General features: G+C 43.4%; 1 protein-coding gene across 10 annotated transcripts in view; it reads right to left on the bottom strand.

The window, feature by feature from the left end:
• Window positions 1–10340, bottom strand: part of LOC108153288 (collagen alpha-1(XVIII) chain) — a 56815-nt gene extending 46475 nt beyond the window's left edge. For 8 of the 10 annotated variants that reach the window (XM_017283162.2, XM_017283165.2, XM_017283166.2 and 5 more), the window contains exons 1-2: window positions 10222–10339; window positions 9629–9916 (exon numbers count right to left, since the gene is read on the bottom strand). The gene's annotated coding sequence lies outside the window, so the exon portion shown is untranslated. Of the gene's footprint in view, window positions 1–9628; window positions 9917–10221 lie in introns of all 10 variants that reach the window. The other 2 variants (XM_017283164.2, XM_017283163.2) reach the window with 2 other exon arrangements.
• Window positions 10341–15936: the final 5596 nt, after the last annotated feature.

The following is a 15936-nucleotide window of genomic DNA, read 5'->3' as shown; positions in this document are numbered from 1 at the left end:
GAGCCGTGAGCGATAAAGGGAGGGCTGGAGGTAAGGAAAGTGTGCCAGTATGTCATACTAAGCAGGCACCCAAAGACCCATCTTGGTGGGCAGACGCGAAAGCGACAGAAAAGCGACATCCACAGTCTGCTCCGTTATACCCTATCTGATGGCATCGGCATAACAAGGCAGGCATCTTCTTGGATTGGAAAAAGTGAAAGAAAATCTGTCATATTCTAAAGGAAGTTCATTTAACAGGAATAGTCCATGGAGCATACGTTTTTCAGCGGAACTAGTCTTAGAATTGGGATACATTTTTAGAGATGATACCGTGAGGGTATTCTAAACTCATTTGATACCTCTTCAGGGTCCACGTTCTTTTTGGAAGATGAAGATTCGGTAAATGGTCCAACCCAGGGCATCCCATGTTCGGTTTCCTCCTTGTGGTCTTTCGGTGGGGGCGCTGCCTGGTTCGTGGCGTACTCTTTGTTGCCTGGTTCTGCCCCCTAAGTGAACTATTAGCTCTGTTGATTTTATGTTTTCCAATTTGTTTTGCGATGTACTTGTTGTACGGCTGCGGGGGGGTGGGATCGGGGCGAGGGGGAGGCCAAAAAGTTCGCTGTCATCCAGCGTGTCGCTTGTCGACGTTTATTGGCCTTGGTTTATTCGCTACGCCCCCGAACCGAACCGAACCGTACCGAACCGCCCCGTTTGCAATTCCTTTTGTTTGATTTAAAGGATTTGCATGCCAAATTTGACTTTATTTGTTTTTAAGGCTAACACAAGCACACACACAAGCAATACATCCATTTACGTACATCAATATGTTTAACATTGGAACAGCCCTCCTTAAAGGTGGGAAATACTTTACAAACGGCTTTGCATAAATAAATCGGTAACACACCCGCACCCAGGCCGAGAGTGCAACGAAAACAAGTCGTTGCCTCTGTGCGGTCCACAGCGCTGCCACAGAGGAGCAGAGCCAAGACCACATGTTGCATGCGGCCTCATACTAAATGAGTGGCAGTCTGGCTGCTTGTCGATGGGGCAAGCGATAAGAGTCAAAAGTGTAATTTGATAGCCAGCTGACGGCGAAGGCTGCAGTGGAAGGAAGGCTTGAGATGTAGGGCAGAATCCTAAATACGTAAAGAAACCTGATGATCAGGCCATTTATTTCAGACGCATCTTCAAAGAAAGCAAAAATATGTTTAATACGAGTCGATGCATACATATACAGTGTATGTACAGTGCGAATGATTGAAACAATATCGAACACATTTGTTCAGAATTCGCATGAATTTGAATATAGTCATATATCTGGTGGTCGTTGTAACATATCCCAGTACCGAAATTCGCCAACAAATATTTACTTTTGCGAAACGAATTCGTTGGAACAATGGAAAGTAATTTAGCGATGTCATTCAAAGGATTATTATTCTGAGAAACCATTCATACTTGTTGCCTGAACAATGGAAAATGCATAGACTGCTAGTGGTAAATGGGTGGTAGTGTTGCCGTAAATATTTTTGGGATCGAGAATGGGCTTAAATGCTAATGATGTCTGTGTTTATTTTCAATGGGATTAAATTTCCTGACAATAACGCTAGGCAAATAAAGCGGCATTTAATAGAATATGGAACTGCGTATACGCAAGCATGCCGTCCAAAATGTCTATAAAGTACGTGGCTATGTGGCAGGCATTGCAATTAGCAATCTGCCACTTGCCCCACTTGCTCCCTTTTCATCAGTCGGCCAGCTGCCAGTGAGAGATTTAAATAATCCTTAAGCGAAAGGGCAGACAGCGGAGAAAAGTTCATTGAAATGTGCAACAGGCAGCACGAACGAGATGCGTGGACTCCACTCCATACCGCTCCACTCCAGACCAGACCAGCACCCCCGGGCTCCAGCTGTGGCTGTGCGTGCCGCATCGAAACTGATGAATGGGGTGTGCCGCGTCATCATCGTGTTCTTTATTGCTGTCATTATAATGCTTTGCATTTATTTATAGCTTTCGCATCTCTTATCTTTCCCCTGGCTTGGATTGTGGATTTTTGTATTTTTTCGGGCATTTTGGCCAGTTGAAAGTGGCAGCCAAATGATCAACGATCGCTGCAAACGCCATCCCAAATGTGTAGGTAGTTGAACTCTTGCACGTTCCAGGAGATTCAAGGTTACCTGGGTGGCCACAGCCACAGCCACAGCCACAGATACAGATACAGCATTACACGCAGTCTGGAACCGCATGGGTCCATGCATCTTTCCAGGTCCAGGTCCGACGACTCCGGGACTCGCTCCGGCTCCGGCTCCGGCACCGACTCTGGCCCTGCTCTGCTCTGCTGGCAGTCGGCCAGCCACGCGCTACAAAATTGCTACTCGAAATGGAGCAAAAGTTCATAAAATTCTGGCGACCAGTTCGCGCAATGTGTGATGATGAAAGCAGCGAAATTATTTATTTTTTTCGTGGAAATGTCTTAGAGTTTACCATGCAGGAAAGTCGGCACCCATATACACTATCTAGTCTAGAATTTCGCCCATTTTCTTCAAGTTTCTGTCGCTGGGGAGATGGCTCCCTGCGGCACTCACAAAAGATGTACTCCACTTTAAAAACCGACTCGATTGCAACATTCGAATGGGCGACAGCTGGCCCTCTGTCCAGTGATAATTGTTATGGATCTTGAGTGACCTTGCGACAGCAGATGTAGGGGCAAATGCATTGGCGGTGGCCGGAAGACCCATAAGAAGCCCAGTCCAGTCCATGCTGCTCGTGTTGGGGCAGAAACATGTTGTTTATTCAAATAAAATGAGATTGTTAGCGGGAAAAAACGAGAATGGTATTTCTGGTGTTTGCAGTAGATGGGGTGGAAGGAAATATGCAAATAAAACAGAAATTATGTATCGCATGGGGAGATATATGTATGTATATACATGTGTACGTACAGCCCGCACACACCCATCATTCATCATATTTAAGGGGAGGCTAGTTTTGGGTTTCGGAGTCGGAGTCGGTGGCGTGTGTGTAATGCGCCGACTGATATTGCGGGCCGCAGGCCCTGACGTTGTAGGACAATTTATGGACCGTTATCAGAGTGGTGGCAGCAACAGCCGCTGCCTGCTCGTAATCCAAACCCGTGCGGGGGAAGAGTGGCCGAGGACCCAGCGAAAGGGCGAGAAACTCATTTGATTGGAGTCGATTGGCAATCAAAGACCGTGTCCCTGTCACCAGATAAACACAAAAAATCTATTAGCTCCGGGGCCAAGCGAAATCCAATACTCATTTGGCCATGTTCCTGCCGCTGATGTCTTCGGGGGCGAATCTCTTTGCTTGGCCACGTCCTCGAGGGGCATAAATGGAGTGTCTGGGAGCGCAAGGGGCAACTGGTGTTAATAATCAATGTGTGTGCGGAGGTGGGGCAATCCTGCTTGAAAGGTTAAGTAGCAAGTTGTCGAGTGCCACTTGAAGCAGAGCCAATAGCTGTAACAGCAGCAGGAAGCGGAAGCCATGCCTCGATAGATGTCGATAAGTCACACACACACGACTCCCGAGGAGCAGCGGCAGGACCATGGAGCAGGACCATGGAGCATTACGCATACGTGGCTATTAGTCAAAGGCTCTCGCCTCCGCCTAATTGAAATGAATTTCATGGATGCCCCAGCCCCAGCCCCAGCCTCAGCCCCAATCTTGGTCTCCAATGGCAGGCTAAGTGCTCCCCCGCCCCAGCTCCGTTGCCGTGACGTGTCCCTGCCAGAGATAATGAAGTGCAGTAATAAATAAATATATTAATATATACGTGCGTTCACGTCTCGTCAGGCAGCGAATATTTAGTTCATTGTCGCTGGTTATAGCAGCATTACTTATAGAAATATAACAATATGGTTCGAGTATAGTATAGCCGCATTTCTTACAATAGAAACCGATGCCATGTGATCGTCTCCCTCACGAACTATTTCCACAGTCAGCAGAGAATTTATTGGGTCGTCAGCGGACAGCTGGACCGCACTATCAAAGAGATGTCTTTGTCGTCCACTACTTTCCGAGCCGAACAACATTTTATAAACTATCCCATTAAATGTGAATTTATGATAAGCACGCGACGAACAGACTCTTTTTACAGCTGTGCTATTCGCGGCCAAAATTTCTAAATATACTTTAACTCAAACAAAATATGTATATACTCCATCCGTGGCAACAGCAAAATCAAAGCAGAACACAGCAATAATAATAATAATATTATTAGGCGCCCGATTTAATTGAAATCTCCAACTACGCTTGTCGAAAGATCATCGAAAAGGGGGCGATCCTAGATGACAAGAGCATAAAATCAATCAACGCCCATTACCACTGGATTCAGTGGCACAGTAATCTGTAGAGGCATCGCTGCCGCTTTATTTACATGCATTGGCACCTCGGGGAGCAGCAGATAGCGTAAATCACTTACAAGCAATTTAACATGAAATGGGAAACACAGAACACACAGAACACACAGAACACATGAACGGGTCCGGTCCAATGGATCTAATTGAAACAGCTCAATGAACATTTTCAACTGCAGCTTGTAAGTATGTCAGAAATGCCCAAGAACGTTATTTTATCGCCATAACCATTTATGTTGTTTCATTTGCTGACTATCTTGGTTAGACTTTCCTATCTTTTCTTTGAGAATTACATATAGAAGCGAGCATATATCTTTAGTCGCCAGCGTTAGGGGCTCTAGTGACCCGTATTATTCTAAGAACTAAGAAAGAACTCTTCACAACCCATCCTGGCTGAACAAGGAAGTTTTTCAAGTTTTCGTATTCAGACAATTTCTGGATCATTCAGAGACCCGTTTTGGTACCAGCCCAAAGACTATTCTTTATACAGAGAGGAGTCGTATGTCGTCTTTTTGTCTGGGGCAACATTATTATTGGGGAAACTCCAAGTCCATTTTCAAAACGTTTCGGAGTGAATAATCAAATCAAATCAAATCCAATCTCTCCTCTCTTGTGTGGCATACCCATTAGCAATACATTTCATATAGTTTATGTTTGTGTATATTTTTCCATTCAGATACGTATGATTTTGAAATTCAAATTAGTGCCCGTGTTCGACATCAAACATCATTAGTCGGAGAACTAGTTTCTAGTGGACGATGCAGATGCAGATCGAGAATAAATTTCAGTAATTGCGCTTCCACTCCGAATGGATGGAGCATGGAGCCTTAACAATACGAGTACGGTGAGCCAGTAAATTTAGTCGTTATATGTAAAGCGGTTCCCATTACGTCAAATTGATTACTGGTAAATGAGTATGCATGAATTTCGACTCAACGTTTGCATTAATTTGCGAATGAGCTGTGGAAAAAAAGATCACCAGCTGGAGGACAACCACAATCGAAAACCAGCCTCACGCCGATCCGCTAAACCCGGTGCGAAACATGAGAACGCATTCCAGATTTATGACACTTTACACAGAAACTGAGAAACTCAGTAACTCAGAAACTCAGAAAGAAACTGGCCCCAGAGCCACCCGCCTGAGAGCTTTGGGCTTGCATAATTCCCCTCTAGTCGCGCCTATCGAGGCGGATAATCGCTGCCAAGTTGGCATCACTTCAAGTCGAGACCAGCAGCGGCAGTGGCACACAATGCATGCCAATTAATTAGGACTTGGCACGGGCTGCGTCCCCGCGTCGACTTATTTGGCTAATTGTCTTTCGATGGGGCTCACAGATAAGAGCCAAAAATAAACCAGTAAGACCCCAATCAGCCCACAGTTAGCGGCGTTCCAATTCAGATTGAGACTAAATGGAAGTCGGGCTGCGCACGCGCTCAAAGGCGGCTACCGCTGACGCTGCCGCCAATTATTGTTAACAATTCCAATCTCAGAGACAGAGGCCTGTCCAAGAGCGATTCCGAGGCGCCAGCTCGGGTGACGGCGCACAGCGTTTTGCATACATTAAATGGTATTATTAGGCATCCGATAGATAGCTATCGGTGAGTGCCACACAAGGGCAATTAAAAGGCGCACTCACGCCCGGCCAGACAGCTCTGTTATTAAGAGTATTAAACGTTCTGAGAGGTGATGAAAATGTGATACAATACGTGGGAAATGACGTGGAATCATAATTGAAGGCGGCATCTTATGGATGATAAACAAGATCGGAGAACATATCTCTTTGTTTTACATTGTGAATACTGAGGTATTAAACCCATAAATATGAAAAGACAATGACCATTGTCCTTCCGATCCCCGATCACAAAGTGCGTGCAATTTAACGACAATGAATGTCGAATGAATCTGCAATCCAAGGCCAGATATACTCGTACATATGTGTGTATGTATAAATATAAATATGTGCATGAAAACAAGGCAAAATTCTGTGAATCTGAGTTGTATTCAGAGATGTTTTGGTCTGTAACTGGAACCTTTACATAGCCCCGGAATGGATCGTGGGAATGTGCAGCAGTATGCTGATTAGGGCCACGAATGGGGCTAATCCGAAACCTGCATGACACGCCCACTGCAAATAATTCACGCTTACGATTATCTTGCCCAACAATTATGCGCAACATTATGGAATATTTATGTAAACAAACAGGCGGACTCTCGGACTGACGGACTGAGGGACAGCCATTTTCACTCCGCTGAAACACGTATCTGTGGGCTGCAAGTGTGCATCTTTCTATCCATGAACCCATCTATGGCTCAATCTTTGGGCTTTTTGGCACTCTGAGCTGCGTTGCGCTTTGCCCGTTGATTCGTCAAACCCGTTCCTCTCCTCTGGAATGGCTTGTATTTTGTTATCTTGCCACTTTTCCCCTGCTACTGCTGCCGTCGCACTTGATTTAGGAGCTTACTCTTTCGAATATCATTTCCATTAAGATGCAGAGAGCTGTGGGGAAGCCTTGGAAGCTGCCCTGTCCCGTCTGCCCCCCGACAGGCTGCATCTCAATATTTCCGGCAAACGCCTGGTTTCACTTATCTGCATTTGTAAGACGTGAGTGCTCGGTCGCTGATCCAGCAACAAGTTGCAATTACAGGGCCTGTTTCTAATTTAAATATTTTGCTTTCAGCTAGTCAGCTTCATCAGTGACCCTATTAATACGCGGGGAGTTCTCCCTACTTGTCTCCCTTCGTTCTGACTCAGTCTCCACTCGTGATTACCGCGTGGCGTCGTTGGGGAGGGGCTTTGTCTCCTGGAACCCAGCAATTCGCATGCAAATTTGTAACAGATTTCAGTTTCTTTGTATTTTCTTTTATAGCCTTTTTAGCGAACAACTATGGTTATTTCTAATGACTCATTTGGCTGGAAACTGTTACGGCGCACGGCGCACTGCCTCTGTCTCTGACGCTGACGCTTCTGCTGCATGGTGCCATATAGATGATTAATATGTTGTTTTCTGGGGGATCTGTCGCCCGTGTAACGGCTCTGCCCCGTTTCGATGGCACGTACCAAGGCAGACTCTTGAATTGGCACACATTTTGCTCGATGTTGGGGTGTTTCTATGGGGTTCCTATGCATGTTCTGGGCCTATGGCAACACCATAGCTCGTGCCACCACTCTCCAGCGGCGTGCTGCAACTAATTTTTGTGTCATTCCCTTTGCCGTTGTTCGCGTCGTGCAAATGTTTATGTGTATTACATCAAAGTACATTTGTTTTTCTGCCAGTTGGTGTTGCCGCCACAAATTAGAGCCCCAGCAACAGTGGCAACAAAGGAGAACTTTCGACACTGTCAACAGCCATGTCAGGCTCATGGTTAACAACTGTGCATTGAAAATGTTGTTGTCACAACTTTTTGGCCTGCCAATTTAATGGCTGGAAGAGGGAGTGGCTGATGGATAACAATTTAATTAAGTTAAATTAAGATTTCCCCCATGTAAATCGAAGTGGAGTCGACTACAATCCGTATACAGGAGCAAGAAGGAAAAAACAGATTACAGATTCAAAAAAAAAGTTCCAGGGGAGACACAAAAGCAGCGAAAGCAACGAAGGTATTTCCTATTGTGGAAGAGCCCTTAAATGATGATGATGATTATTCTTAGTAAGTCCTTTATTTGATTATTTTCTTATTTTCCCTTTCCTCTAATTCAGGGAGTGATAAACGCTAGACACTCGGTTGAAAAGCATTTACAGCAGGAACTATACTCGATACTACCACTGGAGTATGTATTCTATCTTATTCCTATATATGTATGTGCCATTTTCATTACAATCATTAATCATTTTTATCTAAAGAAAAGTTTTAAGAGTGCATTAAAAATGATTATAAATAGCTGTCAAATATATTGCGATCATAAATATTGTTGTTATTCCATTGTTAAATTCATTAAAATGAACACTTTCAATTTTGGTTAGTTTGCTCAACAGGCGTGCACTGTAATTAAATGAACATTCATACATATATGTAAATTGCACTACAAGCAATAATATTTGATTGCAAATTACAATATCTAGCAGATCAATCGTTCTGTCTCCACCTGAAGCGAATTAGTTGTAATCCCAACTCAAGTTGTGTCAATCTAAATCTAATTAAATGCCATTTGGTTTCATGTCACAGACATGAAATCTATTCGCTGGAAAAGTAACCCGTCAGAGATGCCGCGGGATGCCAAGGGAATTGCGACAGCTCCAAGCTCAGGTCTTATATCTAAAGATTATGCATTTCGACATGATTATAATAAGTATGCCGCCATTAGCCCGCCTAAAAAATACGTATAAATCTATAAATTCGCAGGCGGGAAGTTGCCGTGTTGCCCAGCCCCGCAGACAGCTTCAATTTCCGCTGCAGTGCGCTGCAGATCGCTCAATCGAAATAATGCCGTGGAGAGATCATTAAAGTCAGCAGCTGTCGCCGGAGCTCCTAATGCCAGTAAAATCTTGGCAGCAACTCGACAAAGTCTAGGTGGGGGCTGCTCTGCTAGAAACGTGGTACGACGAACACTGCAACCGCTGCTTGACAGGAAGTCCTAAGGCACCACGAGAATTGGCAAAGAGAAACACCTATATTTTACCACCGAAATTAGGCGAGAATTAATAAATACAATATGTACGAGTATGTATATTTGAGGGTGTATCAAAACATTACAAGTACTACATTCTGACACCATTCTGAGTCAACATCTGGCTGTCATATTCATCAAGGGCATTCGCAAGTCGAATTCGATGATGCCGTCAGCAGCAGCGTCAACGACTTCTTCGCATCTTTCGGTGTTTGGCTCTAAGATATACTCGAAGTCGGACTCGGAGTCGTAGTATCGCATTTATTAATGAGCTGCACAAATATGCATAGTTAATTTTCAGTTCATTGCCGCTGTTTCTGCTTTGTTTGCCGGGTAGTACAATACGAGTATACTCGTGTTTGGTTTGCCTTCGCCATGAATGAATGAAAGTGATATGGAAAACTGCGCGGACAACTAAATGTTATTTAATAAGCAAATAAAAGCGACGCCCGAGTCAATTATCGCATTGTGGTCTGATGGGGTGGGCAGCGATTACCGAATACAAAATGGACATCCCCCTTCCCCCATCCCCATTTCCTCCACAGAAACAATTTCGGGAATAATCGACTTCAAGTGGACTTTCAGAGCAATGTGGCGCCATTTACGTGACCAAAGAATTCCCCGTGAAAGGTAATCGCTTAAAATAGTTGGCGGTCAGTGGGGAGACTTACCTGTGAGTCGAGTTTAGGCGAGTCGGGCTCGGGCTCGGGCACGGGCTCTGCCTGTCTCAGCCTCTTTCTTGCTCTTTGGCAATGACAATGGATGTTTTCACGTACTCCCAGGCGATTTCCGGCGTGTCTACTGCTGCATAGTTTCGGGCGGCCGCTTCCGCTCTCGGAGGACACTTGACAATGCTCCGACACTTTTCTTTATTCCCAGCTCTATTGTATTTGGAGCGGGTATTCCGTTTTCGTGTGGCGTATTCCGTATTCCGTATTCCGCTGTCAGCATTCACTGCACTACAAAAAAATGGGCAATAGAGCGATGATTCAAACAAAAAATGAAATGCTTGGAGGAGGATGATCAATGCGATTCAAGACTGAGGAAGGGGTGCACTGTGACAGCCGTGGCATTGACATTGCTCTGTCCAGAAAGTCCATTTCAGGCCCATTGTCATTGTCCGGCAGCGGAACAAAGGCTGGATTCGGCACAAAGGGGCACAAAATGGGGCAATCTGAGGATCTCATCCGCCACAGCAACCGCTGAACACCAATCGGACAAATCCTCCCTCGCACCCAGCCGTCCCGGCGCAGCCCGCACTCACACAAGACTCGAATTCGCGCGTTGTCGCTGGTGGAGCACGCCTCGAAGCCGCTGGCACTGATTCCGCGTATGTTTCACCCTGCGGTGCTTGCGTTCCGTTGAACAGACAGACTGAGACTGAGACTGGGACTGGGACTGACAGTGGCGCAAAAGCCCCACGCTGCTCCCAGCGACAGCGACGCAAGCGACTACGACGACGACGACGACGACGACGACGAGTACGACGACAGCCAAAGGCAAGCAGCGAACCCCATCGTAGGCGGCGTCGGTGGAGTCGGCTGGCGCCTGCGACGCGTCACTGCTACTGTTTTGGTAGCTGCTTGAATGGAAGTGCCGTTGATGTTGCTGTTGCTTGGGCATCACCGCAGAGAGCCACAAAACTTTAAATGCTATTATAAGTGTTGTTTGTCCGAATTGGAGGCGAAGTTCGATATCACTTTGGTAGGCAGCATTCCTACTGCACTTTTCCCCAAAAGCACTAGTAGTTTTATGTTTAAAAGCAAGAACTCAACAATGTTTGGGGCTCAGGATGATATTTGATACAAATCTGATTTAAATTGAGAACACACAAAAAGAGGACTATGCAGACGGACTAGTAGGCTCATATTATCAACGAAAAACTATTTATTCTGATTCCAATTAATACACGAAATGGAATACAATTCTTGGATTATGGTGAACATCTTCTAGTCTCCATAGCAAGCTTTCCTATATTTAAATGAATATTTATTTGTAAGTCACTTTTATCAATTCCCTGTTGCTATCTTTCCTTTGCATTCATTATCTGCAGTGCTTTTCGGCGGAGTCCAGGAGCATAGCAGCTTCGCTTAGCACTGCACTGCAGATGGACGCGAAGAGCGTCCCCCATGCACCAGTGCACCAGTGCACCTGGTGGACCCTTGGCTAAAAATAGGACCGGCTGGAGACGTTTCACACAGGCAACACTTTCGCTGCACTTGACGCATGGGCCGGACAGAGGTGAAGACACCGCAAATTGGTCCGCAGCCGGCTTTGTAAGCCTGGCAAAGTAGCACAGAAGCAATAAGGAGTGACAAGGAGCCATTGGGAGCAGGCTGGCGTCGTCGATAGACAACAACATGTGCCCCTGGTCCCACATGTGGCGTGGCGGGCTGTCGCCCTTAATTATTCATACGCAATAAAACTAAGCATAATTTTCGAGTCGGTGCCTCTGGGAGAACCACAACTAACTTAACGCACGACGCCTCATTCCGAATTCTATAAATAATTTGAAAAGCAGTTGATTCGAGCTGCCAAAGGCTGTGTAGCTGCCCCAGGGGGAGTGGGAGTGGGCAGTAGGAGTGGTAGAATGCGGTAAAAACGCCGGAAAAATAGAAAACACATTCATACAAGTTGTTGTCTGGACAGTGAGAGAGCGGCAGAGAACGAGAGAGAGCCAAAGAGCGAGACTCGGGAACGCTGACGACGGCTGCGACGCAAGCAGCGGGACAGCAGCGCAGCAGCGGTATATGCGGCGTATGCGTAATTTTGTGTGCCTTATCAGAAGCATTGCAATTGCCAGAAAACTTTATTTTAAAGAGCCATGCATTATCGAACTTGCAATTCCTGTTGCAACGTATTGTCTCCTGCGGTCTCAGCCTCCGTGTGCAGCCCCACCACCTCACCAGCCCACCAGCCCACTGTTCCCTGCCACACTGATTGCCACAAGAGTTGCTCGTTGTTTGCATGCCGGCTGCCCTGCCCCAAAGCCCGCCAATTGTTTATTCAAGCAGCATCGTCGCTCATGCTGCCCATGTGCACTTGAACTGCCCCATGGTGCCCCAACGATGAGGGGGCGCTCCATTCCCGCCCCACTCCCCTTATGCAACGCATGTCTGTGCATTCATTTGGTCTGCTGTGTGTTTGTCTGGCCGACAGACTGGTGATTTTTTCCCGTCTAGGATGGAGCCATTCGCGCGTTGCAGTTGTTATCGCCGGAGTTTGTTGGTATCGCCGGGGCTTAAACGGCTTTTGTGGCCGTGAATCAGCGACCAAACATGTAATCTGTTTAATGGCCAGTGCAGTGCCCTGCACCCGGGCCGGACGATTCTTTGGCCATTCCGAGCCGCTTCACACGCCGCCAGCCTCAGCCACTCATTTCGAGTATACGCACTGTGCACCGGCGAGGCTTGGTATTTACATAGATCTCTTTGAAATACAGTGTTTCTTTTTTGCACACCTGTTGCACTCAGCCGGGGCACAGTCATAGAAATGTCAGTTGGGCATTTTGGGGCAAACAAAAAACGTGAAAAATCGTTAAACAAAGTAGCCGCAAATAACAACAGAAAGCGAACTCAAACTTGTTCCGTCCACCGCGATTTGCATAAAAACCAAATATTCGCCTCAAAAGCGAAAAAAAAGCCAAACGCCAGCCTTCAGAGAGAGAGAGAGAGAGAGAGAGAGATCTCAGGTTTCTTAGCAAACGGCAATAAATAGAAACATTGCATATCATTTGAGGCGCTTTGTCTTTTCAATTATAGAGATCTTTGCGAGAATGGGGATCTGTGGATCGCCCATGAAGAGCCCTTTATCTGGCTCGCAATCGGCGACACTTTCGTTGATTTTATTGCCCCGGAGAAACCTGATTAACAGATCTCCAGCGGAGAAGTCGTTACGATTTTGATGCCCAGACTAGCAGGGTTTATTTCTGTTTTCTAAGCACCGTTTATCGATCTCGAATAGCAGTTCTGAAATTTTTGCACAACAATTCCATATTTTGTCACTAAATACAGCCTAATTAGCATTGACACAAGACGATTCGCCTTGATTCTGAGGCGTTCATCGAGATAAAACGAAGAAAACATTTGAATTCCCCACCAAGTTTTAGCTTGAGATTTCATCTTAATTAGTTGATTTTGTTCCAAAAAATATGGCAGATTACTACTTCTTCCTGAAGTGGGGAAAATCTACAATTCGTTTCTCCGGGCGTTATATGTTAATTTTTAGATTTTTATCCATTTAATCTGATTTAAGAAAAAAACAAAAAAGGAATAAACTGTTGAAAAGGACGTTAAAGCAGGATGATTTTATATACATATGTAAATATCCATTTGGTACTACTAAAGCATATTTTTTTGTATAATTTACCTGCGCTGAAACAGATCACCAACTAATCCGTAAGGAATGTTCACAGTCTACTTTTTTTATAGTGACCTCATTTCCTGATAATATTGTTAATAGCCAACGCCTCCTGCACAATAAATAAATGAACAAATTCCTGAAATTACAAATATGCTGTCACCGGACCCGGACTGACGACATCCAAACATTGTTCTTTAAGCCCCTTCAATATAGCAACAAAGAGTCTTTTAAAGTGAGGCAACTACAGATATCTCGACGAATCAGTTGAATGTTCAACCAGAATGGAGTTTTATTAAATGAAACCCATAAACCTACCGCCGTTGGCGTTTTATTGTTTTTAGACCATTTAATTTATCGATCTCGAATAACAATTCCCAAATGAGTATAAAATAATTCGATCTTCAGATCTGAATGGATGCTGATTTGCAATGCTTGTAGTCCTAATTAATTGAGGAACGGCAACTCTTGCATATTTTTTCCTTATGTACACAAGCGACATCTATTACTGTTTTGGAAATTCCCCTGAATACTAGGCACAGTTAGACAGGATGTTCGAAATATATAAGGTGCTTTTCCGTGAATACTAAGCACAGGTGGACAGGATTTTGACTCATAGAAGGCGCTTTAAGAAAGGGACATTTTCTGAAATATTCCTTAATACTAGGAACAGTTAAGCAAGCTAAGAACAGTTAAAGAAGGGGAAATTGTTTGACAATTCTTCGAACACAAAGAACAGCTTAACAGAACTTTGACACATAGGTGGCGTTTTGGGAAAGGGAAATTGTCTCAAATTTCCCTAAATACTAGGAACAGCTTTGCAAGAAGTTGACCGATAGAAGGAGCTTTAAAAGGGAAATTATCTGAAAATTCCGTGAACCCTAATAGATGGCGCTTTAAGAAAAGGGGCATTTAGCACTGGCGCCTCCAGCTGGAATTTTTGTTGTTTGCCTAGGTCCAAAATGAGCTCCTGGCTTATTATTTATATATTTATTATTATTTTTGATTTTTATTGAATAATTATAATTTTTGGAGCAAAACATTTATTATATTTTTTAATTTTTATTGTATAATTCTTATTATAATTATTATTCTTGATTTTTATTGAATAATTATTATTCTTGATTTTTATTGAATAATTATTATTATAATTATTATTCTTGATTTTTATTGTGTAATTATTATTTTTGATTTTTATTGAATAATTATAATTATTATTCTTGATTTTTATTGATTAATTATTTCCATACATTTATTTTATATGTACTAAGTAAAAAAAACTTTGTGATTTTTGTAAACACTGAAACATAAAATTTACGAATTATTAAAACCCTTTTTACACCACGTTTAGTTATTGAGTTTTTGGTTTTTAGTTATAGTTGTTTTCTAATGTTTTATCCTTGTTCTGCCTATTGCTGAGGCTGAGGAAAAAGGAGCAAATTTAAATCCTTCCTGTTAATACTTTAAACTAATTTCATCATTAGATCAAACATAATCATAATAGTGTAAATGGCCTAGAAGATTCTTCCATTGTAAATTGTTTGAGAAAAAACATCGATGATTCACATTCAAACAATTTCTATTTGGCGCTCAAGTTTGGTGGGACTTTTTTGGGATTTTCTCTGGGATATTTCATCGCCTGTCCTTTTTCCCCTCATTCCACACTCACTTCCGGCGCATTCCATACTCACTTACGTTTTCTTACGTGCTATGCTGCTGGCAACATTAATTTGTATGGGCCAGACTCATGGGCCGTGAAATCGAGCAGCATTGTTCCACAACATTGCGCGGATCGAGCAACATTTTGCATACCCTGGAGAAATGGATGTTATAGAACTGAGAGAATGTTTGTCATCTAATGCACCAATAAAGGCCAAAACTATTCAGTCTCTGTTGAAAAGGTATTTCAACGATATTTTGAAGGTTTTGGTCTTCATACAGAAACCAAGAATGGGTATCGAGATCGAGATATATTTACAAGACCCTAATAATATGCATTAATATGTCCAAAACATAACAATCTGAGATCATTTCTATATTAATTACGTTTTTAAACAGCTTGGAAAAACAGTTCCTTCATATATATTGACGAAATAGGGTATAGCTGAGCCCAAACTCCGGTTGGCGTGACATTTCATACTCCCTTACGTTACATTCCATACTCACTTACGTTGCCACTGTTTTTTTGTTGACCTTTTTTGTTTAAACCTTGTTTTCTACACTATACAATAAAAGAGAGTACATAAAAGTAGTCAATCAGGTAGAAAATTTATTCATTAATGGCCTTAAATTATGTGGGCAAAGCTAAATGTTTTAATTAGGCAGCATTATTCAACGGAATAAAGAAATTGAACAATTGGATCGATTTTTCTCTTACGTTTTATTACGTTTCATTTGTTTGACTTATTTCGCTAAAACCTCTTTTTACGCAAAATGCAATAAAAGCAAGTATTAAGAATACACCAGTTAAATAGAAAATTGATTCATCAATCGTATAAAATTATGATGGCATGGCTAAATGTTCTATATAGCTAGTAATATTCGACGGAATATCAAAAACGAGGAATATGTAAAATATAACTTGAATTGGTCAGTATATTTACGGTATATTTTGAAAATG

The sequence above is a fragment of the Drosophila miranda genome, chromosome XR, assembly GCF_003369915.1.
Source record: "Drosophila miranda strain MSH22 chromosome XR, D.miranda_PacBio2.1, whole genome shotgun sequence".
Lineage (NCBI taxonomy): Eukaryota > Metazoa > Arthropoda > Insecta > Diptera > Drosophilidae > Drosophila > Drosophila miranda.
Note: the sequence above shows the minus strand (reverse complement) of the source record. Positions and strands in the feature narration are given on the sequence as shown.